This window comes from Ascaphus truei, chromosome 3 (genome assembly GCF_040206685.1).
Source record: "Ascaphus truei isolate aAscTru1 chromosome 3, aAscTru1.hap1, whole genome shotgun sequence".
Lineage (NCBI taxonomy): Eukaryota > Metazoa > Chordata > Amphibia > Anura > Ascaphidae > Ascaphus > Ascaphus truei.
This window is the reverse complement of record NC_134485.1, coordinates 365,361,194-365,388,338: the sequence shown is the minus strand read 5'-3', so window position 1 is coordinate 365,388,338 and position 27,145 is coordinate 365,361,194. Positions and strand designations below refer to the sequence as shown.

Sequence of the window (27,145 nt, the reverse complement as noted above, 5' to 3'; positions counted from 1 at the left end):
CTTGTAAAACCTCTTGGATTTCTTTAAATAGAAAGTGGAGCTACCAGTTTAAAAAAACAAACAAAAAAAAAAACAATGTGGTGGTGCTCCCCACCAGATAGTACAGTCGTGCTCTGGCCACTGGTTATGACCCAGGTTTAATTTATTGAACCAGCTTGTAAAATCGGACAATTCCCAGACAGGTGATGAGTATGGAAGCTGCAGTTGCTGGTCACATCACTCTGTGTGGGTTTGATCTGTCAATGTTTGCAGGGCAAATACCTGCGACCTTTCAGGATGCATGAGAGGATTGAGCTGTGTTGTAAAAAGTTGAGGCCCACCATCATTTTTGTTCACAACTGCTGGAGCCTGCTGAGCTCATTTGACTAACTTTTGTCCAGTTTCACAATCTCTCTTTTTTTGTTCCTTCAGTAAGGGTGAAATTACATCTGTTACATTGTGGAATATGGAGTGATACAGTTAGAGTAGTATTGTTTTATTTCAGTATGTTAAACATTGTTTATCATACTCTTATTTCCATGTGTATTCACTGATTATATACGTAGTGTAATGGCTATATATATTGGTGTTGTTTTATTAACCTTTTAAGGGATACGTTTTCATCTGGAGTATTGATTTTTGTTTTTTTCCCTCAAATGTATCAACTTGTCACCTACGAAAGAAAAAGGCCCCATCAGTTCATATGAAGCTTCAAGTTGTAGATATTCAAACAAAAACTTTCACATACTATTGGTTTTTACCTGCTTTCCCTCTTTGAGCAAATGTGTTTTGACTATTGGTAATTTCTAGTTCACGTGCCATTACAATGGTTTGTGGGCTGTTGAAGTAAATTAGTGCCTGTGTGTAAAATGTCTGATTTATTGTGTGGTTGACTGTCTTTACAATGAAGGCACTTTTTAGAGTTTCTCACTTGTTGGTGTGTCTTTTAGAAGATTTTTTTTTTTTACCAAATGATTTATTATACATGTTTAGTTCAAATACTTTTAAAGCTAGTTATTCATGGTTTCTATAGGAAAGACCATATCTAATGGAAGGGATAACAGAATTGAGATAGTAAGTATGAATGGCTATTAACTAGCTTTTAAGTTGCAGGCATTCTACTCTCATGGTAATCTATTGCTCAGATGAGCAAATCAACTTGTGCTGCTCTCCATTTATGTTCATTTATTTATAAAATGTTTTACCAGGAAGTAATACATTGAGTTACCTCTCGTTTTCAAGTATGTCCTGGGCATAGAGTTATGATGACAAATAATACATGGTTACATAAGTGAACACGGTGTACATTATATACAAGACATATCATGCACAGTTAGAGATAATATATATTGTAGGCGTATGTAACAGTTACAGACCAGATGAAAATGTGAGACAGCTTAATTTTGAAAGAACTTAGACTGGTGATGTCTGTGAGAGTCTCCGGTACGTTGTTCCAGTTTTGGGGTGCACGGTGCATAGCTCTTACCCTGTATCCGTGTCATGGACCTCTTTAGTACTGTTCCTATTTGTAGCTTTTATACTGTTATACATTATAGGAACATGCATACCCCGGTTTAAGGACACTCACTTTAAGTATACTCACGAGTAAGGACATAAGCCCAATAGGCAAACGGCATCTCACGCATGTGCCAGTCAGCACGTCCTGAACAGCAATACCAGCTCCCTACCTGTGCCGAAGCTGTGCGCAAGCGGGGAGACTATAGAGCCTGTTCCACATGCGTTATTTACATCAGTTATACATGTATATGACGATTGCATGCATTGTCATACAGTACAGTGCATGCATTGATAAGAAAAAAGGTAGTGCTTCACTTTAAGTACATTTTCGCTTTACATACATGCTCCAGTCCCATTGCATACGTTAATGTGGGGTATGCCAGGATATGTTCAGTGACCGAGCTCAGGCTATTTCCTGAAATAGGGGGAAATAACCTTTTTTAGGTTTCGGTGAAAGGGTCATTTCCACACACCTCATAAGATACTTCAAGTTAAGAGCACTCAAACACAGAATAGCTGCTGTGCCATTGTTAATGCATTTAATAAATTTATAGTTAATGGATTTGCAAATATAGGTCAACATTCAAACTCGAAAAGCCCAATTGTAAGCATTGTGCACATAAAAATAAATTGTCATTTAACATTTTAGAGGCAATTTACCAGCCATCTTCAGCATGGTATGCAACAAGAAGCAAAAGAACAGAGGCTCGAGCCTCAGGGAGCATTTGAGACATGACAGCATCAGGTCATACTGCGAACCACTGCCAGGGAGGTTTTCCACCAAGCAGTAGGAAAAAAGCAAATGGTTGCAGCAACAACATTTTTACAATGTTTAAGTGTCGCAAAATATGCAATACTGGCAGATTTTGGGGTCCAAAAGGAAAATAAGCACATTGTATAATATAAATATTTTTAAAAGAAAAAATTGAAACACTAATTTTGGAAGTTCTAAGCAAAGTGTTGGGCCTCGTTCAGGGTGGCAGAGACAGGAGTTGTAGGGCGCGCGTCTGCGTGTGCGCGCGTCAGTCTGCTGGGCGATGTGTGCTCATCATCCCCAGTAGACCATTTCAAGCGTTCAGGAGGCGGGTCTACAGACCTGAGGTTAGGGATGGGGGTTGCTCTTCTCACTACACTTTCCCGAATGATTTGATTGGCTGCCGAAGTACCAGTGACGCTGCTGCAGCTTGAAAAAACAACTTGAGTTGTTTATGCAAACTGTAGCAAGTGTCAACTCCGTACATCGGCGACAGGGTAGCTTCTACCCTGACAACTGATATTTACTTTAAATACTTCGTTTCGAACGTGCACGTGCGCACATCTTAGGCGAGGAGATGACGGTTTCTATGGCGGTTTTTATTAACTTTGTGTGGGTGTTTTCCTAAAGAGCTTAACAAATTTGTCACTGCAATCGCCCAGATGTAATCAGAAAAGAAGATTCTGAAGGCATTTGCGGGCTAATGAAACTTTTTGAATAGCGTGAAGCAGCACTGTATGTGATAATTAGAGAAAATAACAGGGCATTAGAAGCGTGAAGAAAATAGTGCTAGGTAGAGACATGCATTTTGTGTTCACTTTAATTGACCAACATAACAGTTTTTGTGACTTAATAAATCTTTTCAGGTGTACTTGCCTGAATAAAATGTCAAGTAGGTTTTAAGCTACTGTACAACATCTCTAGATACCTGGTATAGCATGGAACAGACTTAAAGTACTTGAAAATTATGAGCGTATAAAGTTAGAAACGTCTTAGTCATTTATCATGATTCTCCAAGTATTTCTTGACTGTAATCTCAGGATTACTGCCTATTGCAGCTTTTCAGCAAGTGGATGTGCACTTTCTATTGCTGATGTTTAGTGTGCATGTAATTGAGTCATAAAGTTAAATTCTTTGCATGGGTTCATTTGCGAATTACTATAAGTTGGGTGCTCCATATCAGGGACCTTATCTTTCCATCTTTATCTAATGTAGCTCTCACTCTGCTTTTAGAATAAGGCTTATACTGTATAGCTGACACATTGGTTCCGTCCAGACTACATATACAGTTACCAACCAATACGGTCTAGTAACTGTTGCAGAAACTAAAATATAGTATCAACATAATTTAGAAATCACATCTAGTACTGTGATTTATATTATACCACTGCATAACCGTATTGACATCATTTGAATCTTTAGCATTTGATCTATCTAGCCAATATATGCCATATTAAACATTAGAAAGTAACTTGCAGAATTCAAACGGTATTACTATATATTGTAGCTACCACAAATTGGTTGAAATATTTAATTATTCGTGTTATTATATTTGTAACCGTTACAGCTAACTTTAGAATTTCCTCGTACTTTAGCTGCCCCTCGGACTGGATTTTTCATTGAACTAAAACTACTACTAATGTTAAGCGTTAGTTATACTTAGCACCTCAAAGGGAGTTTTAAAATAACTTTTAACACAAGTAATTTTCATGGGTTTTTTATTACACATACTGTTCTCTCCAATACTACTCGACTGAATACTGCTCTTTTAGGTGGGTACGTCTTGAAGCTATTTACAATATTTAGCACTTTATATGTGCACCCGTCTCATGGAATACTAAAGGGAAGAGTGAGTGTTTTCTTTCTAGTCGGTGGCCTTAAAAGTATGCAGTTAAATAGTTTGCCAGCAGAAAGAACACCTTCCAAAAGGACATAAACACAAAAATGAGCAATGACTGCCAAAAACTCTGACCTACAAAGCTCTGCACATACATTGACCCCCACCTACAGTATACATCTAAATGCAGAGCATGTCTGCTATTTGGTCAGTTTCCCCATGCAGCTTTAGGCTGTTCAGAATTGGATATCAACCAGTCGATTATACAACTGAACTAAAATGTTAAAGCTGCAGAAATACATTAAAGGTGAAATCTCTGTCTCTCACTCACTCACTCACTCACTCACTCACTCACTCTCACTGAGTTGGACCATGTAAAGGTGAACTACCCTTTTCCTGATACTGACCGGAAATGTGAGCTATGTTGGAAGCACTTGATTGATGTGCATTGTCCTTGTCAGGAACCCTGGTGAGAAGAAAATCGCTAAGAATGTCCATAGAAACATTTAATTTTGGAAATTTTAGTTTTTAAGGATCTAATTTTAAGAAAATGAATGTGAATTAAGGAGCACTACAAATTAAGTCCACCATTGTCTTCTCTGGTTAATGCAGTGATAAAGATCTAGAGAAGCAAAAAATGCATGTGCGCAACAAAAGCAGTTAAATCAAAATTGTGTATCAGACAACAAACTTAAATGTACAATATCTGTGTAAATGTATTGTGAGGACCACGGAAAAGGACCTGCTGCTTTCAAATATCAAAAAGGCTGTCCCTCCTAGGACCAAAGTGAACTAATAATTTTCCATAGTGTTGTCATGTACGCCACACACGTGTGCACCTGACTTGTGTATGTGGAAGTGATCTAGCTACCCTGCTGACTCGTTTATCTTCCCACATTGCAAACTTCAAGGGCCCTATCTCAATAAAAACCTTCACTCTACACCTCTAATACGTTGCTACCACCAAGGATACTTTTTTTTTTTTACTAGAAAAAATATGTAATTAACACACAAACTATCTAGGAAAATCTGTTCAACTAGAGCCCAAAGATCGTATTTAGTACTTAGTACTTATTACATTTTAGATTTCATATACAAAAATCTTGTAGTCCGAGGAGGAACTAGAAATGTTGCGCCCGGGGCAAGTTCCACCAACTGCCTCCCCTCCACCCGTTTCTTTCATCTTTCTCTTCCCCCCCCCCCCCCCACTCAATCTATCTGCTAGAAGTGGAGCAGACAGACGAGTTGAACTGCTGTGATGGGGACTCGGCCACCCTCCCGCTTTCTAGTGCTGCCCGTAGACCGTAGAATTCTGGGTTCAAAGTGTGGGAGGGACCACAATTGAATTGTAGATTTGATGCCGAAATATGCCTCTAACCCAAGATAAGCCCCATCTTTTGTGGATGTCTACCTGTCACTCATCAATCTCTTATCCCTGTCCTCCACTACTAGAATAATGTTACCCTCACCGTTGTATTTGCTTGATTAAAATATTAATTTAGACATATATTTTAAACAGGTCTAAGTTTCATGTTTTAGGTACAACACACATTTGACATGCAAGTCGATGATTTATCATGTTTACTTTCCGTACAATCATGAACACTTCTGCAGGTACCAGTACATGGGCACATCCATTTACCTGCAGAAGCAGTCTTTTCATGTCCTACAGCATAGCAGTAGCGTTTTAAATGATAATTTATTAATTGGGTCTCACTAGGGCTATGTGTAGGTAGTCCGTTCCCAGGGAGTCCTCTCAGCCTCACTCCTCCTGAAGCTCTGGCATCATGCACCTGTTGTCTGCACGCCGGAGGCCCTTGACCAGGTGGGACCGCAAAGGCATTTTGGAACGCAAGCAGAGGAGGTACTGGCCATGTACTGTAAGTTCTGGCGTTCCACGTGGTCTGAGAGCGTGGGCTCACTTGCTCCTTATAGCGGCAATACACAATGATGTCAATGGTGCCAAATGTGCCCAACAGCCTTCACTTAAGGTGGCAATGCCAAAAAGATCATCAGTGTGTATACTGCCTTTCCTGTAAGCTAGGAGAAGCCAGATTGGAGCAAGTATGACTACTGAAGCTGTTTCATGCAAAGGGTTGCTACCAAAAACTTCTGGTGGAGACCCTAGTGCAGGCGTGACCAACTCCAGTCCTCAAGGGCTACCAACAGGTCAGGTTTTCAGGATATCTCTGCTTCAGCACATATGGCTGTGGTTGAATGAACCACTTGGGCTGAAACAGGGATATCCTGAAACAACCTGACCTGTTGGTAGCCCTTGAGGACTGAAGTTGGCTACCCTTGCCCTAGCTACAGTAGTGATTGGGTGAGAGTGCTTATTCGTTATGCCATTGAAGATATTAATCTTTCTGCTAATACAGTACCTCTGGGAATCAACTTGAAGGCAGGACATCTAAGATACCTACAGCGTTATTCTACTACAAGAACGTACCAAGGAAGCTGAGGTTTGTTCAACCTAGGACAAACCCGCTATTGAGACGAATAATTTGTCCACCTTCCTTTCATGGATGAAAGAAACAGTGTTGAGTGCAGTGGCTCTGGTGAATAAACAACCCCACAAGAGAACAAGGTCACAAATGAGCCTGGACAAGATGCATATCGTCGTCGGAAGAGTCTGGCGTCTTCCAACAGCTTTCAGAGGGAGAATACTGGGATTCCTCAGACCAGGAGACCACTGTGGAAGATTTAGATTTAAACTTGCACCTTGTAGATCAAAGACAACTATGCCAAGGATCTCTCCAAGATGGAAAGAGTTGCGAAATGGATGAATAAAACAATTTAATTATGTCCAATGGACTCAAATTTGAACTTCAGGGACTCCGGGACAACATAGATAACGTATATAGATAAGTAAAAAGTGCTCTTGGAGGGTAAGCACCAATGTTAATTAGCAGAACCCTATGTTACATGGGGTTAATTAGGCTTGCAATGCTGTAAGCAGCTATTGTATGTCTTTGTATTGTATGTCTTTATTTATATAGCGCCATTAATGTACATAGCGCTTCACAGTAGTAATACAGGGGGGTAATCAAATAAATAACAGATCTTAATATATCAAATCAAAATGTTGGTACTAGCTGCGGTGAATCTGATTGGTCCTCAGCCTCTGGCCAATCAGATTGGTGGCTCTATGACGTCACCCGGCTCTATGACGTCACCCAACTCTCTCTCTCCCTCCCCCCCACCGGCTCCCGGACGGAGGGGAAGCGCGGCACGGCCCTCCTGCCCCAGCCGCCAACGCTCACTTCCCTCCCTCCCCGGCGGGGGGAGAGGCAGTGGGCAGGCAGCCTCCGGAAGGACCCCCTTCCTCCTGCAGATGCCCCCGGTAAGATGGCGGCACACAGCCTCAGGCGGGGGGTGGTATTCAGTCAGGACAGAGGGGGGGGGGGAGTTAGTCAGGAGAGAGGGGGGGAGTTAGTCAGGAGAGGGGGGGAGTTAGTCAGGAGAGGGGGGGAGTTAGTCAGGAGAGGGGGGGAGTTAGTCAGGAGAGGGGGGGAGTTAGTCAGGAGAGGGGGGGAGTTAGTCAGGAGAGAGGGGGAGAGTTAGTCAGGAGAGAGGGGGGGAGTTAGTCAGGAGAGAGGGGGGGGAGTTAGTCAGGAGAGAGGGGGGGGAGTTAGTCAGGAGAGAGGGGGGGAGTTAGTCAGGAGAGAGGGGGGGAGTTAGTCAGGAGAGAGGGGGGGAGTTAGTCAGGAGAGGGGGGGAGTTAGTCAGGAGAGGGGGGAGAGGGATTCAAGAGAGAGGGGGGGAAGGAGTCAGGAGAGAAGGGGGGCAGCCTGAACAGCTGTGAAGAGGGGGGGAAGGGAGTTGAGGGGGAGGATGGGGGAGGCAGAACATTACATCACGGGCAAGGCCGGGTATATCAGCTAGTAATATAAATAACAGATCATGGGAATAAGTGCTTCAGACATAAAAGTAACATTAAGGAAGAGGAGTCCCTGCTCTGAGGAGCTTACAATCTAACAGGTGCACAGAGTATGGGCAATGGAGGCTATTGTTACCATTGAAATAGTGAACATGGTACTTTCCAGGGGTTTTGAGTAGGATCTATGGGTGTACACCAAGATCCTAGTTCTGGAGTCTGGTAGATGCCCCTAATCAATGCCATAAAAGAGGCGTTTGATCTAAAGGATCCAAGAGAAGATCAACTAAACAATAGCTGTTTTGGAAGATCTCAGAGGAAGAGATTTTTTCCCCTGTATTCTGTCGTAAAATAAATGATTGAACCCACTCCGCTTCAATCTGGTTAAGAAGTTTCGCACCCCAAGAACATTTATGAATATGTATCCATTTGAAGACCAGGAAGTAAAAGTATGGGAAAATCCTTAAGTGGATGCAGCAATTACAATAAAAAGGACCAAACTACCTGTTGATGATGCAATGTTCATTAAAGCTACCATGGATCGCAAGATGCAAGTTGTTTAGAGATGCCTTACACTAGGAAGATCTCTTAAGTGTCCGGGGGAAGTACTTTCCAGCCACCAGACAGAAAAATATTTTTTCCTAAGCAGGGCAGTGTCTTACAGGGAAGCCAAAACTTATCGCCCCAGCAAGCCATTTTATCATCAATCAACATGAAGAAGTGGCTGAAATCAGAAGAAAAATGGGTACTTCAAATTCTCAGGCCAGGACGAACTGTTCAAACGACGTCAAGGAATGGTGTGTGCACCAACAAGATGGCGGCTCCCCCCATGGCAAGCTGAGCACAGAAGCGGATAATGTCCAGACCGCTGCTCTCTATAAAAGAAGCTATAGCTCCACTGTATAGGAACCTGAAGGTTGCATTCCAGCAAGCAGTCCATGATTTAACATGATACCTCTCTCGGGGGGGAGCAATGAACCAGCAATCTGATGGACAAAATGCTGGATGTCTGTACATACAGCTCAAGAAGTTTTCTCTCTAGATCTACTGCAACTCTAACAAATATGAAGACCTGGCTTTGACAGCGCGCACACATGCGTGTAACTCGTCGGACGTACTCTGCCTGATCTCTTAATTATGTTGCTGATGGCCTAAAAAACATAGCTTAAATTTTTTTGGGGAGCGATCCAGCCTTTATCTCTTAACTCCAGCTGCGCACCTCTTATTTCTTCATCGGATTTCACTGCCTGCATTTGTGGATGTGATTGTTCGATTACCAATCGTGCTTTATTCTTAAAGAAATTAAGTAAAACTCAAGGAAATGCCACCATTGTCGTGAGGGGGTCGGTATGTCCCACTTTTATAGACATCCCCTCTTGGTGCAATTAAGGTTTCCTTCTCCAACCTAGATGTATCAATGACTTTTCATATGCACAAACTCTTCATGCATATCTGGACACATTACATTTAATGTGTCCTACATAAATGAAGATAATGGGACATCTGTGTACTATAGAGCAGGGGAGTGCAATCTTTTTTTCCCTGCGTCCACCTGTCGGCTGTTCCCTTCTCTCCGCTTGCGCCCCCTCTTACCTCGGTGTCGGCATCATGACGTCACCTTGCCATGGCAATGTGACGCCACATGACCTCGCGGCATCATTTGATGCTGCGTTGCCATGGCGATGCGTCTCCAGAAGTCGCCTGAGGCACGGTTACTGCAGTTTACAGAGGCCTTCACCGCTTCCCCGGCACTTAATTTAAGTGCCTTTGGGAAATGCGTGGGGCCTCTGTAAACCCCGCACCCCCCGCAGATAATCTCGTGCCCCCCAGGTTGCACTCCGCTGCCCTAGAGCACTGATATTGGAACCTTGGTTCCCTTTGTTTTTTTTCTTCTTTTTTTCCCCATTTTAACGATATCCTGGGATACATAGTGGGGCAACAGATGACACACACCAGGCTACGGGGCCCAAGCACTCTTGGCGACGAGATGTAAATATATTTATATAGTAGTATAATGTGCATGCTTGTTATGTCGCTCTGCCACAGCATGGAACCCAGGAAAGAAACATCCACACAAACTGGGGAATTAGAGTAATGCGTATAATATAACAACTTACAAAACTGTGATTAACGAACTGTTCGCTTAGCCTGCAGGCTAATTTTATTAATTGCTAGTAATCCTACAACAGATGCTTGGGCTTTTGCTCAGTGCTCTCACCTATGGATAAAGTCCTAGATCTGTTGCGGTCCCCGAGATTCGGAAGGCTGGGGCCACGAGATCCCTTGACCATTAAAGATACTTGATCGCTATCTCCCCTTCCTAACATACCAGTTAAACGCACACATACAATACAGGAATACACACACTTCAAATTGTATGTGTGCGGAAATGATAAATGTCCTTGTGTATATAGCTTTCACACTATTGCACATAGTCCCCCCCCCCCCCCCCCCCCCCCCCATCCCCACACTGTACAAGGCCACCCCTCTCCACAACCTACAAGGTTCTCAGATAACCTGCTGGCCACCCCAGATGGACGGCCGATGTTGTGATCCCAGAGCTACTGCCTGGGTTATTAAAAAAACAAACAAAAAACAAACCCCCAGCGCATAGATACAAACTCTGAAGCACATAGTTCTCCCACTCACTTTTTTTTTTCTTTCTTTTTTTTTAAACTATAGGTGTGCCTCTGAAGCCTTGCTCTGTGGTTCCAGGGACATGCTTATTTTAGGCACTTACTTACTGCCACTCCAGAGATCACTTGCTGTGTAGCTCCTGAGTATCGTTTTGTCCCACCCACTGGGTAACAGCATTGCTCCTGAGAGCTGATTCAGTCACCCAGGCTTTTCTAGACTTTATTTTTGTAGCTATACCGGGAGGCGGCCGATTTTAATTTTACTACAAGAGACACACTTCTGCAAATGCTTCGCCTTCGAGTCCTCACACAAACAATTCTCTGTGGTGTTTCACACTTCGTCCATGGTCAAGAAGCGAGGGGTTGCCATCCACTGGCACAATACGGTTCCTTTCAAACCTGATGTAGTCAAGAGGGATGGTGAGAGTAGGTACATTGTTCTGGGGGGAAGATGACGCAGATCACGCTAGCAAATGTGTATGGCCCCAACACTGTGAAGGGCCCCTTCTTTGATAATTTTTTTTTGCCCTCGGAGGTCAGAAATGGCTTGGTGGGCCGCCATCGCAACTACCTTTAACATCATTCAAATTGGCATCCCGAATTCTCCTAGAAAATAGATGTTGCATAGCGGCCCTATAGAATAAGCAACATCACAGCCTTTCTAAGGCTACGCTTATAGTGCCGTCGCTGGAAAATCAAATAGAGATGACTTCCAGCGATTGGGACCAATCCGTCGCATCGCGCTTACTATAAGCGCATGCGACGGCGGCAATGCATTTGTTTTGCCGCGACGTTGCTGTTGCCGGCACTATAAGCACAGCCTAAGGCTGCGTCTATAGAGGGGGGAGCCACGCTGAGGCTCGTTTGCTAGTTCATGCAATCGCTCCTGATTGCGCAGACGAGCCTCAGCGCGGCTCCCCCCTCTATATGGATGCGGCCTTAGGCCAGCGTGCGCAATCGGGAGGCGGGGCACTGACGTCACTGGGCCAATAGCCCGTGAAGCGCCAACAACGCCGTGATGTTGACGCTGCTTCGCTCGGATTGGAGGTTTTCAGCCGAAAGTGCGCTCAAACAGGTTTTGCTGTCGGCAGAAAATCCCTGCGCCTCAGCATGCCTGTGGACGCTCGCGGGAGCCCCCTCCCAAGAATCCTCATTGAGGGTGACGGGGCTCCTCGCGGAGCGTCCGCATGGCTCAGCGCTGACTGTCCTTCTATGGACGCAGCCTAAAGCCTCGGGCATGGTCAGTGCTTAGGCGCTGACCCGTGCTGAGGCGCGCTCACGCTTACCAGTGAGCCCCTGCAGCTGCAATGAGAGTGGCTTTAGCAGGGGCTCGCGCACGCTTCAGCAGGCGTGCGGAAGCATGGGTCTTAAGAAAATGTTAGTTTTGGTGCTCACGGGAGCGCAGGGTCGGTCACGTGAGCGGTTCGCCCAATGAGGGTGACCCAGCTCCGTGACGTCACTGGCCCGCCCCCCGACACGCCCCCGGACGGCGCACTAACCAAGGCTAGGGAAAGCACCTGCTTTCCCTCAGCGCGCCTCCGCACGGGCTGAGTCAATAGGGACTCAGCCTAAGAGATTTTCAGTGACATGGAGATTTTGGTTGACTGAGGTGTGTGGGATGAGACTGACTGACTAAGCACCGGCATTGCACCAGGGTCCTTCCAGGGGGGAAGGACTCTGGACCCACTGCCAATAATAATGACTGGGCCCTGGTGGAGTTGAAGGTGGGAAACCAAACCCTAGTGCAGGGGTGGCCTTGGGGTTCTTGGGGCCTTGGGTAGAAGTCATTGGAGTCCCTTTAGAGGTTTGAATTTCTGATTTAAATTTCACTTTACCCTGTCGATTTTAAGTGACAGTGAAAGTATAATCCATTGTAATTTAATATTTATTAGAACTGGTGAAGAATATTACAATTTACATAATACATGTAACATCAATACTGTAAAAGTTACACAAGACATAAACAACAAAAAGTAAAATGCTGTTACCTGTAAATGTAAGTATAATTGAGAACATAACTGTCCACTCAAAAGTACAGCTCCTGCTGGTTCATGTTCTACTTGTCAACTAAAATCTAACTGCAACCACACGGAGAGATATCGACACAGCGTCTGATATAATCAATCACAGGAGGGAACTCCTCCCCGCCACTATGTCGGCTCGTGGATCTGAGGCTTCACTGATGGTTCCCATACATAGAGCAACACTGCAGCTGACAAGTAGCATTCTTGGTTATCAAGACGACCTCACAGACTGGTTCTTTTCATGACGTTTTTCATTCAGATCATGTGACCCCACAACCAAAGATAAAGTGCATAAAATGAAGATGATCTCAATTAGAAAAATACACTAACATCACAAGCTGTCATGTAAATATCACAGCATCAACTCAATTTAAGGGCCCCCTATAGTGTGCGGCCCTGTGCAACTGCCCCGGGTTGCCCTTACCTGTGGCGTGGCCACTATTATTCAGATTTTAGAAAAGAGAGCGCACAAAGAATTCTTGTCTACACCTCTCTAAATCTAGTATCTCTATATTTAGTTAAAGAAAAACGATTGCAACGGCGCTAACTTGTGACAATGTCCTAAAATATGTGAACTATATACAACAATGTGTTTAAGGCAAATTACAGAGGAAATATCTCAGAAAAAGGTGATTAACGTGAACTGTGATCTATTAGTGATCTGTGTGTGTGTGTGTGTGTGTGTGTGTGTGTGTGTGTGTGTCTTGTGAACCAGTGTTATAAATACCAATGTGAATATAATTATACTAATACATGTAAAATAGAGTGAAAAACAATAATTAATCTAAAAAATATTTTGTGCCATCAACTGTGATAATACACATATATGAAAAAATATTACATATAAAAAAAGAAAAAACAAAATGTGCAGAAAGTCCAACCCTTAGTTGAGTCCTGAATGATTCAAATTGGGAACAAAATGTAAATCCAGGGATCCAAGGCTGCTCTCAGATGGAAAAACCAATTCCAGCAGAAATTTATAGAAACGAGAACCGAGAGCGCACGTCCCATAGTGTAAAAATGTACATTTAATGTAAAAAGGAAGGACAAGGGGGTTAAGAACACTCACAAAAGTAATAGAAATTCTAGCGATTTGTGATATAATCACCACCAACAAAGTAACACCGTCCTGGATCACACCAACAGATCGATATCCTATCCGGTTCCCCTTCAGCAGCTGCTGATGGACAAATAACCGTATCTCTGCTTGTAGTGCGATTTCCGAGTATTACAGCCTCAATCCAACTCCATGCGCGCTCCGGCCGTAAAGCGCGCACTTGCGTGATGACGTAATGTTGTAACTACGTACCCTGACGCGTTTCGTCACACTGCGGTGACTTTTTCAAAGGGGATAATAACATAGTGGAGGAGTGTGTGTGTGTGTGTGTGTGTTCTGGGTATGCACCTTAACCCTGGCTGTGACCATGCAGCAAGCTTAAGCCTATAGGGAACGATGTTAAAAATGGTTTGTGAAGCAAAAAGTGGCACACTGTGCTCATTTGCATGTCATTTCCCAGAATCCCTTGCTGCGGTGGAAGTGCTGAGTGATAATGGTGAAAGGCGGGGTTGCAGACCTGCCTAAGACATGCAGATGAGCATACAGTTGTATTTGTGTGTGTGTGTGTGTGTGTGTGTGTGTGTGTGTGTGTGTGTGTGTGTGTGTATGTATATATGTGTGTATATATATACACACACACACACACACACACACACACACACACACACACACACACACACACACACACACACACACACACAGTGTTCGACAAACCTATACATTTGCTCGCCCCAGGCGAGTGGATTTAACCCCCGGGCGAGTAAATATTGGCCCAAGCAGCACACGTTTGGTACTAGGTGGCGAGTAGATTTTTTGGTTATTTGTCGACCACTGTAATATATATATATATATATATATATATATATATATATCACACCACACTTATTAAGGTTATGGTGGGTAAAAAAAGTGACAAAAACCCTCCACAGTAAAGCATATAGCAACTGTAAATATTACTGTATATTCATTTGCATGTCTTAGACAGGTCTGCAACCCTGTCTTTCACCATTATCGCCCAGCATACAGCACTTCCACTGCAGCAAGGGATTCTGGGAAATGACATGCAAATGAGCACACAGTGCCACCGTTTATCTCAAGCTCACATTACATGAACAACCCTGTAATGTGAGCTTGAGATAAAAGGTGGCACTGTGTGCTCATTTGCATGTCATTTCCCAGAATTCCTTGCTGCAGTGGAAGTGCTGTATGCTGGGCGATAATGGTGAAAGACAGGGTTGCAGACCTGTCTACGACATGCAAATGAATATACAGTAATATTTACAGTTGCTATATGCTTTACTGTGGAGGGTTTTTATCACTTTTTTTACCCACCATAACCTTAAGTGTGGTGATTACCTACTCTTAATCTCAAATGAGCAAATGCCAGCAACCAACCTCACACTGATGATACCCATCAAGGTTGAAACATGTTTGTGAGTGGGTTTTCTGGCTTTGCATCTCCCAAGCCCTTGCTTAAAAGCTGTGTCTAAAGCAGTATGCATTGGCTAAGGGTTATTCATGTAATGTGAGCTTGAGATAAAAGGTGGCACTGTGTGCGCATTTGCATGTCATTTCTCAGAATCCCTTGCTGCAGTGGAAGTGCTGTGTGCTGGGCGATAATGGTGAAAGACAGGGTTGCAGACCTGTCTAAGACATGCAAATGAACACACACACACACTAAAAAAAAATGTATTAAAGTATTTATTTCGAAACTTATTTAAACGTGTGCACATACATACATAAAGAAAGATAAGGCAGTGCACTGCCCAAAATAACAGAAGGAGGCTCACGGTTTTTAGCAACAAAAAAATAGATTTATTACATAAAAAGTGGACAAAAGGGCCCCCCTAGGCCGCAGCAGGGGTCCATCAACGCGTTTCAGGCAAAAATGCCCTTTATCAAGATGTACAAAAAGCCCCAATTTATAATACAGTGCAGATCGCGCTATCACGTGACGTCACGGACGGCGCGACCAATCAGAAAGCAGCTCCTATTAGACGTGTCCCTATTAGACGTGTAACAAGTAGAAAAATAAGGCAGCGCACTGCCCAAAATAACAGAAGGAGGCTCACGGTTTTTAGCAACAAAAAAATAATTACATAAAAAGTGGACAAAAGGGTCCCCCCTAGGCCGCAGCAGGGGTCCACCAACGCGTTTCAGGCAAAAATGCCCTTTATCAAGGTGTACAAAACAACCCAAAAAGCCCCAATTTATAATACAGCGCCGATCGCGCTATCACGTGACATCATGGACGGCGCGACCAATCAGAAAGCAGCACCTATTAGACGTGTCCCAATTGGCCATTGGGATCACATCAATAGAATAAACTTTATTAGACCTCACATGTCTGCAAATACAAGGCAATGAGTATAGGCAAACAGGTAGTGCGCTCTGATTGGTGCACTGACTTCTGGAACAATTGTAACTTTATTAAACTGACATTTAAAACCGTCCATGAAAACAAAAAAGGGCTTCTTAAACCTTAGTGCAAAGATAAAAACAACAAAATATAGTGAACAAACATTCTACTTAAAGACTAACATTAATAATAAACTTAAAAAAAGAATAATAACAATTACAGCTGAAAATGAAAAACGTAAACATATGTATATAGTGCTATTAATCAAAATTGTGAGAGAGATAATAATACATTGACTCCCATAGAAAATTTGACTGTGCCCTAAATGGCATGAATATTAAAAAATTACAAAAATAGCACAGTTGCACACAAAACATTTGCAAGACCAGGAGGGCACAAAATAGATTCATACATAATTATTAAATGTTACTTAATCATTTATCCCCTCTTTCCTTTAAGATTACTAAGCACATATAAATCCTTGACCAATAACTTAAAGCTGCAGTTCAGTCTTTTTTTTTTTTAATTTATTTTTTTATTTCAATAGTTTCATGTGTGCAATCTCTAATTACCTAAAGAACTGTATAGCTGCCAGTCAATTCGTTCTCCATGTATTGATAGGAGAAATTTGGTGACATAATTAGAGCTGGCATATGTTTTTATTTGCTTCTGTCAGTAAGTGGAAGCTCATGAATATTCATGAGCATTCCTGCACTGACATGTGCTAGAGGGAGGGCAGGGCTGACAAAGGGGTATGCCAGGGCTTGTGACAGGACATGAAGGGGCAGTGCCTTGGCAAATGGCTGTTAAAATAGAATACAAGAAAATTGGTCTTTCAAAGTTGTTGTTTTTTAAAACAGAAAATGCTAAAAGTATTTTTTCTTACTACAGAACTGATTTATTAAAAAAAACACATGCAGGATATTGACTGAACTGCAGCTTTAACTAAAGGTGAGGCCAAAGCGTTAAAAGACTTAAAATTAAATAAACAAGTAATCATTAAGAATGCGGACAAGGGTGGGGCGGTAGTGGTGCAGCATAGGAGTGACTACCACAAGGAAGCTAAACGCCAACTTGATACTCTCTCCTATGCTGTACTTCCTGCCGACCCCACATGTTCATTCATGTCTGATCTAAAGGAACACTTAGAGAGAGGGAAAATTTTGGGTGTATTAGATACTAATGAGATTGAGTTCTTATATAATCCATTTCCCACCCCGGCCGTGTTTCACCATCTCCCAAAGATCCATAAGACGTTGGTCTCTCCTCCAGGGAGGCCAATAGTCTCTAGCATTGGGTCTTTGGGAGATGGTCTCTCACGGTACGTGGATCACTATCTACAACCCCTGGCATTAGCTCTTCCGTCCAATATTTTGGACAGTGTTGATTTGATTAATCAGTTAGAAGGTTTCTCTTGGAAGCCCAATTTCATCTGGTTGTCTATGGATGTCACATCACTTTATACCATCATTAGACATGACCTGGGGATGGCAGCTTCAAGTTATTTTTTGGATACTTCAGATTTATCACCAGCACAGGGGAGTTTTATTTTGGATTCTATTCACTTTTTATTAACACACAATTATTTTTTGTTTGACGGTGTTTACTATCTCCAAACACGTGGAACTGCTATGGGTACCAGCTTTGCCCCATCCTATGCAAACTTATTCATGGGATGGTGGGAGTCGTTCCACGTGTTTGGAGATAGGAACCTGTTTAGGGATCACATTGTTTTTTATCGTCGTTTTATAGACCTTCTTTTTATTTGGGAAGGTGACACTAATACTATGTTATTATTTATAGATTCACTTAATAATAATGATTATGGTTTAAAGTTCACATTTTCTTTTGATCAACATCACCTTAAATATTTAGATTTATTATTATATATTGATCACTCCTTGAGTATTCACACAGACATTTTTCGAAAGGAAAATTCACGAAACACTTATTTAAGAGCAGACAGCTGCCACCCCAGGCCACTCATAAAAGGAATACAAAAGGGCAGTTTATGAGACTTAAAAGAAACTGCTCTTAAGATGTTGACTTCCATAGGCAATCAGATGACTTATATAATAGATTTCTGGCCAGGGGTCATGACCCCCTTGATCTAAATAAAGCAAGGGGAGAAGTTGAAATTATGGAAAGGAGCGAATTGTTAAAAAGAAAATCAAAAAAGACATCTCAATTAGACAGCCCTTTATTTATCACTCAGTTCAGTCGACAGGCACAAGAAGTTAGACAAATATTGGAAAAACATTGGAGCATATTGCTCCTTGATCCTGTCTTAGGACATAATCTGCCACATAAACCCAAACTGGTCTTCAGAAAGGCCAAAACTATATCTAATTCACTATCCCCCAGTTTGTTCTCAGGTCACTCACATAATAGAAACCCTGTAACCATAGGCTCATATAGATGTGGTTCATGGAAAATCTGCGTTCATTTATCCCCAACCAAAACCTTTCAGAGTACATGTACTAAGGAAATTTTCAATATACGTAGCTATATCAATTGTTAGACTACTTTTTGTGATCTACCTTCTCACCTGTGGGTGTGGGAAACAGTACGTGGGCCGGATTACACGGAGCCTCAAAATACGCATTATGGAGCATGTGAGGCTCATTAAGAAAAAAAATCTCAATCATCCAGTTCCACTACACTGTACCCACTGCCCACAGGGAGATGGTAGATAACTTAAAGTTTGTGGGATTGAGTCAGTTTTGTGTCATGAGAGAGGTGGTAATCGTACCAAGAGGCTTGATCAGAGAGAGGCCTTTTGGATATTTACTTTGAAAACCCAGGTTCCATTTGGACTTAATACAGATTGAGACCTGGGACATTTCCTCTGATTTTTGCTAAAAGTCTTGCAATAATCTTGCTGAAAATTCTGTTATTAATCCTGCTAGAGATTTACTGTAAAACCTGTTGCAGAATTTGTTAAATAAATGGTTAGAAATTTGCCAAAAATTTGCCAAAAATGTTTGAGAGATTGGTTATAAAATTTGCCAAAAATCTTGCTAACTAAGTGTTTTTTCTATAAAAAAAATCTTGCTAATTAAGTGTTGAAATATCTGCCAAATATCTACCAGGGAACCTTCCTAGAAAATTCCCTAAAAACTTGATAAAAATATGTTATCTTCTGCTATAGATATTTTCTGAGGTGATTGATGTTCCTTAGGTAAATAATATTCTGTAATAGACTATTGGTCTTTTGAAACTATCATGTTCCTGCTTTGTGTAATTGACATATACCTAATCCTTTTACAGATCTTTTCACATGCAATTGTTTATTGTTCTTTGGAGTATTCAAATGTTGACCTTGCCCCCTTCCCTTTGGACAAACTTATGTTCACATATGACCATTATTGATTCCATATTTAGGGGATTCTCCCCTTCTTTTTTTACTTTAGGGTTAATTTCTGGTGTATGTGCTTAGTAATCTTAAAGGAAAGAGGGGATATAAATGATTAAGTAACATTTAATAATTATGTATGAATCTATTTTGTGCCCTCCTGGTCTTGCAAATGTTTTTGTGCAACTGTGCTATTTTTGTCATTTTTTAATATTCATGCCATTTAGGGCATAGTCAAATTTTCTATGGGAGTCAATGTATTATTATCTCTCTCACAATTTTGATTAATAACACTATATACATATGTTTACGTTTTTAAGTTTATTATTAATGTTGGTCTTTATGTAGAATGTTTGTTCTCTATATTTTGTTGTTTTTATCTTTGCACTAAGGTTTAAGAAGCCCTTCTTTGTTTTCATGGATGGTTTTAAATGTCAGTTTAATAAAGTTACAATTGTTCCAGAAGTCAGTGCACCAATCAGAGCGCACTACCTGTTTGCCTATACTCATTGCCTTGTGTTTGCAGACATGTGAGGTCTAATAAAGTTTATTCTATTGATGTGATCCCAATGGCCAATTGGGACACGTCTAATAGGTGCTGCTTTCTGATTGGTCGCGCCGTCCATGATGTCACGTGATAGCGCGATCGGCGCTGTATTATAAATTGGGGCTTTTTGGGTTGTTTTGTACACCTTGATAAAGGGCATTTTTGCCTGAAACGCGTTGGTGGACCCCTGCTGCGGCCTAGGGGGGACCCTTTTGTCCACTTTTTATGTAATCTATTTTTTTGTTGCTAAAAACCGTGAGCCTCCTTCTGTTATTTTGGGCAGTGCGCTGCCTTATTTTTCTACTTGTTACTGCCATCAGATTGCCCGCCTATGAAGATTCTGAGGTTGGATACTCCAGGAGAAACTGAGTGAGTTCACTTTGTGGGTCGCTGTACCCTTTTTTTCTCTGATTTATGGGACGTTGGTCTGTACTATTTATTTATGGTGCCGCTGGCATTAGGTACTAGTCCCCTAACCCTATTAGGGCTTCGTTATGCTATATGCTTACATTGAAGGAGTTTATCCCAAACTGCAGTTTATTATGCCAAACAGGACTTGCTTTTTCTGATGCACTTGCTTTCTACACAATCTTACATACATACATAACCTCAATCGCTCACAGCATAAACACAGAAAGCGTGGGTCACGTGCCCGTGCGTTCACACAAGCGCGCACGGCCACACACACACTATAGAACGGCCCTAATTTAGAGCCCTTGCAGTGTACCAGCAAAGAGGTTTCTGCAACTAGTAGTATGATCAACATATATTTTGCAGAACATCAGGAAAAAACGCACAACTTTAAAGACCTGAAGTTCGTCAGCAACTCCCCCTGCATCTCTTCTATGGGTGTCTGTTTACTCTGCAGCTGTTATCACTTTACCACAGACTCTCTCGGAGATTTTACCACCCAGGTCCCAGCAAAGGTGGCAACCAAAAGGTGCCAGCAATTTGCTGTCATTTGGTGATGTTGATGCTGCTCACTATATTCCGAAACAAACCAACCTCCTTATCCCCTGTACCCTGAGTTTCCACTTACCTTCAAATACTTTCTGGGCAAGCTACCCATCTATCTGAACAAGTTCCTCACACCTACCACCTGCAGCACTTATCATCTGAGATCTGACTCCAAAAGACTGTTCATGGTCCCACGGTTCAACAAAGTATCTGGCCGCTCCTCTTCTCTTAACGTGCACCCCAAAACTGGAACTATCTACCGGAGACTCTTAAAGCCACCACCAGTCTAAGTTCTTTCAAAACTAAAGCTGTCTCACATTTTAATCTGGTCTGTAACTGTAACATACGCCTATAATATATATTATCTTTTACTGTGCGTGCAATGTCTTGTATATAATGTATACCCTGTTCACTTATATAACTGTGTTTGTAACCATGTATTATTTGTCACCTTAACTCTATGCCCAGGACATACTTGAAAACGAGAGGTAACTCAATGTATTACTTCCTGTTAAAACATTTTATAAATGATGATAATATTTTGGGAAATGCCATGACCTTGATAACTGCTCAGTGGTGTCATCCTTTTATCTTGTCTACATTTTGGTCAGAGACTGTCATGAAACGAAATTCGACATTAAATGTATGTTTACTCTGACAAAGATTGCATGAATGATCAATGCTACAATTAATTTTTAATAATGTCTATTGTCCATTTTTAGAGGCACTTTGTTTTGATAACGAGGTAATACAAATTCTCTTACATTTAGATTGTTTTATGTTTTCATTACTATAGGGGCCTTCAGTGTAGTGTTATCTATTCCCATAAGTGCTGTCAAAGTGTAATAACAAAGCAAAGTGTAAACACGGCACAATAAAAACATTAATTTATTTAATCATCTCAAGCTGTTTGGAACCTTCATCGGGGAATAAAAAAAAAAAAACAGTTACGTTTAAGTACTACCAACTTCAACAAATCCGCCATTAACCAACGTTTAGGAGTGACATCACGTCAGATTCTGGCGTTTGTCGCAGGTAACGAACCCACGTCAATATACATGACGTCACCATTTCACCTAATTGGGACTGAATAGAGCAAATAACAGTACCAAATTTGTTGTAATAGAGAGCGTGAAAGAAAATTCACGTTCAACAAAAATCCATACCCAGTATAACATACTTGCAATAGTATTTAGTGATCCTATACAAGTGCATGAGGATATGACGGAATGTGTGAATCATTTGTGTAAATAAAGCATGAAAAGAAACTAGAAAAAATAAATAAATATTTAAAAACAAATCTATATTGTTTGCCTTCCTCTGGATCAATATACTGTAAGTACGGATATAGGATAGTATCGCGTCTAAATTTAACATAGGTTGAACTTTATGGACGCATGTCGGGTATTTTTTTTGTTTTTTTTTTGTTTGTTTTTTTCAACCTCTTCTACTAGGTAACTAAGTATTGTGTATGTGTGTTTATATACAGTTGCGACAAAGTTTGTGAACACCAATGTAACTAGGAAATTCCATAGCTTTTAATGATAACCACCTTGAATATCCAATAGGGTTTATATTAACCAATTCCATGAGTTTTGAAACCAAATGATGTATGAATTAGACAAACAATGAGTAATTCGTCAGGGTATGTCCATAAGTATGTGAAATCCTGGTTTTATCAGCTAAATTAAAGGGGATCATTAGACTCAGGTGTTTAGGTAGATCTTCAAGGGAGAGTTTGGGAGGCTCCACCCCGTATAAAGATCGTGCGTTTTGGTCTTCACCATACAGGTATTTGGAAACACGTTGTGCTATGGTCAAAAGAAATCTCTGAGGACCTAAGAAAAGCAGTTATTCATGCTCATCCATCAAGAAAGGGTTACAAACCCATTTCTAAGGACTTGGGCCTCCATCAATCCACTTTCCACAAATGGAGAAAGTTCAAGACCACAGTCTGACTACCCAGGAGCTGTCGTTCTACCAAAATTTATCCAAGAACAAACTGGCAAATCATCCAGGAAGTCACAAAGAACCCAATAGTAAAATCCAAGGATCTGCAGACCAATCTCGCCTTGGCTAATGTGAGGTTTCATGATTCAACTATCAGAAAAAGACTGAATAAGAATGGTGCTCATTGAAGGATAGCCAGGAGGAAACCACTGCTCTCTACAAAACATTGCTGCCCGTCTGAAGTTCGCCAAAGAGCATATAGATGATTAACAGGCAGCAGCTCAGATGGGATTTGATGGGCTATTGAAATAGCAGTATTTAAATTAAATCATCCCTTGCAACTTTCTATTGACCCGTGTTTCTCTGGAAGCAGGGGGTTCCCGGAGCTGACCGTAATGCAGTTAAGCTCCGTAGACCTCCTACTTAAACCTTTATAACTCATAACTTTTTTTTTTTAAAAGGAAAGCAGGATTGCTGCTTTAAATACATGACTTTCCAAGATTAATAGAGAAATCAAATATATTGTGATATTAGTTGTTTTCCATAGTTGGATTGGGAATTATGATTTATAATGTAGCATAAACATACTAATAATAAAAGTATACACACAATGGTTTAAGGTTTTTTTTTTCTAACGTGCATAGATTGCTCGAGGTCTGAAGATAAACTTGTTTTGCTGTGATACTGATACTATATGTAATGTAATTTAATCCCCCCCCCCTTACATTAAAGGGATGTTTGGTATTCCCCAGATAGGCATTTTTTTTTCTCCCCTCAAGTGTCTTAAGTGGAGAGCCTTGTGTTGTAAACCAGGTGAGCCTTCCGTCAGTCCCTCTCTTGGGAACCAGTTTCTAAGAGGGCAAGCAGAGACATCGTCCTGACATCAAGACAATTGGTGAGGCCGACATCCATCTGTTTAGATTATAGTCCTTGTGCGCGATGGACCGCATAGCCTTGCACACGCCTGCTGCCCCAGCGATGTGTGAACTTGGCTGCAGGATATTGGGGGCGAGTGGCAGACGTCACGCGGCCGTGCTTAAAAAAACAAAATGTTTTGTCTTTTCAAAACGTGGTCGCTTCGTTGTGTACACGCACTAGGGGCAGCCTCATAGGCATTATGCAAATTGTGCTTATCGCGCCATCGCAAGGGCTATAATCTTAGCCTACGGTTAGGAGCATCTGAGATGTATTTGCCTGTAGACTGCATGTCCAAGGCCAAAATGTTACTTGGTTGCATAGTAGATGCGCTAGCCACTAAACCGAATTAATGGAGTGTTATGTACAAAAATGTGAAAGTGATAAGCCTTTACGTTTGTAGACATAAAATGAGCCTTAGAAGGGATTTAATTTTCCCTTGCTACTTTCTTTGGTTTGATGCCACTAAAGAGTAGATGAATAACAGGGATTGTACTTTAAAAGCAAAATACTGGTTCTGGGAGGTGGCTTAACATGATCACCTCTAGAGCTCTATCTGGCTTTCAACATTGGCCCCCAGTCACCAGTTTTTGTAGCCTAGAGCGACGGGGCTGGTCCTCAACCAAGGTCAGTGAGCAGCATTTTGGAGTGCAGCTTTGCCCCCTTCCCCCACGCCCCCCACACACGTGGAGCATCAGCAGCAGGTCCTCAACTGTGGCTGTGAGCACGGTCATGGAGGCTACCCTACCTCACATCGCAGAATGGCACAGTTTAACGGATTTACGGAAAACACTGTAGAACTTCGGGATCCACCAAAGGATGTCCCGCTTCATAGGCGGAGGGGTGATTGGGGAGTCTATCCCGCATGGTGCCGATAGCAGCAGATGCCCAGAAGGGATCTGAACCTGGGGTGGAAAAAATCTATAGACTCCCAAAAGCTTGAGGTTCTCATTAAAGAGAATACAGATCTCAAAACCAAATTGGACGGTCTGGAAAATAAACGAAGACTAATGTTAGAATAATAGGGGTCCCATAATTAATTTAAGCAAAAGACTTGATCAACTTTGTCTCTTCTTATCTCCTGTCTCTTCTCTGCGTGGACACGTCATGTCTACTAAAGACATACAATACAATACTGTTCAAGATTGAAAGAGCCCATTGACTGGGCCTGTAAAAAGCAGATAGACGTACCCAAGTAGAGACCCGTATGTAGCAAAGTTTCTGGACTTTCAAGGGATGGTTGCTGGGTTTTTTTTGTATCACTTTTTTTTATTTTTATTGAGAACAACATACATCCAAATGATAACGACAATGTCATAGGCACATGACAAGATTTTTCAACTGAGTTAAACAACATGTTGTCCCAAAATGGGTATTTTTCAGTTGGTGGGGGGGGGGGGTGGAGGTCTAATGGGGGGATGGGGGGGGGCGAAGACATACTGGAGGGGGGGGTGTGGGGAGAGGATGGGGGAACTCTGTTTTCTTCCTCCCTTTCCATCAGTACGAGGACGGCCTAGTCCTAGCGGGCCGCTCCAGGGGTCCCAGGTATTCCGAAACTGTGGCATTTTTTATTGAGCATTGCTTTAAGTTTATCCATGGCCATGACCTCGTCTATTCTTCTCAACACCGTGTTTCTCGCTGGGGCTTTGGTGTGTTTCCACGCCGCCGCTATTGAGCATCTGGCTGCGGTTAGGATAGCTGATACTAGTCTACTCAGGGGGGGGGGGGGCAGGTCGTCTATAGGTTTGCTCAGCACGAAGGTCAAGGGGTCCAGGGGGAAAAGAAGCCCCATAGTTTCTTGTAGAAGCTTCTGGATCTTTGTCCAGTACCTCTGAATCTCCGGACATGACCACCAAATGTGGGCCATGTCCCCCTTTTGACCACATCCCCTCCAGCACAGGTCGGGAGTGCCGGGGAAGATCTGGCTCAGCCTAGCCGGGGTCAGGTACCACTGGAATAGTATTTTATATATGTTCTCTTTTGTCACTGTACAGATTGAGGTGTTTGTGGCCAACTCCCAGATATCCTCCCACTCGTCCATATCTATCTGTACATTGAGGTCCTCTGACCATTTTTGCATATACTTGTGGATTGGGGGGCTGGTTGCCGTCTCCATCCCCCTATAGATCTCTGAGATCAGACCTCTCTGGTAGGAGCCCTTGCTGCAAAGGGATTCAAACCTGGTTAATGGGGGGAATTTAGCGTTTGGGGCTAGGGATAGAAGGAAGTGCCTAATTTGCAAAAAATTGAACAGATGGAGACCTTGGTGTTTATGTTTGTCGCGGAGTTCTTGGAAGGAGAGGATCTCCTCGTTTTTCAGCAGATTGGCAATCAGCCTTATTCCTAGACCTTGGAATTGGTCGAATTGTTTTTTGGAACACCCAGGCGGGAAGTGTGGGTTTCCAAAGATGGGGTAAGTTGGGATGGGGTAGCTAGCAGGCCATATTTCCCTTTGTTCTTGAGCCAGACATCCCATGTGCATCTCATTGCCCCCAGAGCGAATCGCCGTGGTCCTCCCTCCCTTCCCACAGGAGACCAGAGATGGGCCTGGAGGGTGGCAGGTGCAGCATGATGTGATTCGATCGCTAGCCAGCAGGTGGAGGCCGGGTCGTAGTTCCAAACCACAGCCTGCTTCAACTGGGCCGCCGAATAGTATCTGATCACGTCGGGGACCCCCACACCACCTCTTGTCTTGGGGGACAACATCACAGACCTTGGTACTCTTGGCCGTTTATCATTCCAAATGAATTGGAACATAAGGGCCTGGATATGTTTCAGGGCTGCAATTGGGACGGGGACAGGGAGTGTTTGGAAGAAATAAAGAAGTCTCGGCAGGACATTCATTTTTATTGATGTAATTCTTCCAAACCAGGAAATTTGGAGCTTTTTCCATTTCTCCAGGTCTTTTTTGATTTGGCCAAACAAGGGGGGGTAGTTGGATTGGTATAGGGAGCTATAGGTGCTTGAGATTCTAACTCCTAGGTATTTAATATGGGTAGTGCTCCATCGATATTTATAGTTAGCTTTTAGGAGTCTCCATTCCTGGTCTAATAGGGATACGTTTAGAGCTTATGACTTGTCTATATTGACCTTGTAGTCAGATACAGTGCTGAATTGGGATAGCACTCTTTGGAGATTGGGGAGGGAGACGTGGGGGTCCGCGGGGGTCAGGATCACATCATCAGCAAATAAAGAGATTTTGTATTGTGTTTCGCCAATTCTAATAACTTTAATGCTCTGATCTTCCCTAATTGTGGCCGCTAATGGTTCAATTGTTAGGGCGAATAACAGAGGGGAAAGGGGGGCAACCCTGCCTGGTTCCATTTCTGATCTTAATGGTGGTTCGAGAAGCCCCCTGAAATTGTTACCTGTGCTGTTGG

The 27,145-nt window shown here is 42.4% G+C and overlaps 1 protein-coding gene across 1 annotated transcript in view; it reads left to right on the top strand.

Moving 5' to 3' along the window:
- The window catches only part of PDS5B (PDS5 cohesin associated factor B), a 104,294-nt gene that overhangs the window by 1,058 nt on the left and 76,091 nt on the right, over window positions 1-27,145 (top strand). The gene's annotated exons all lie outside the window — the stretch shown is intronic.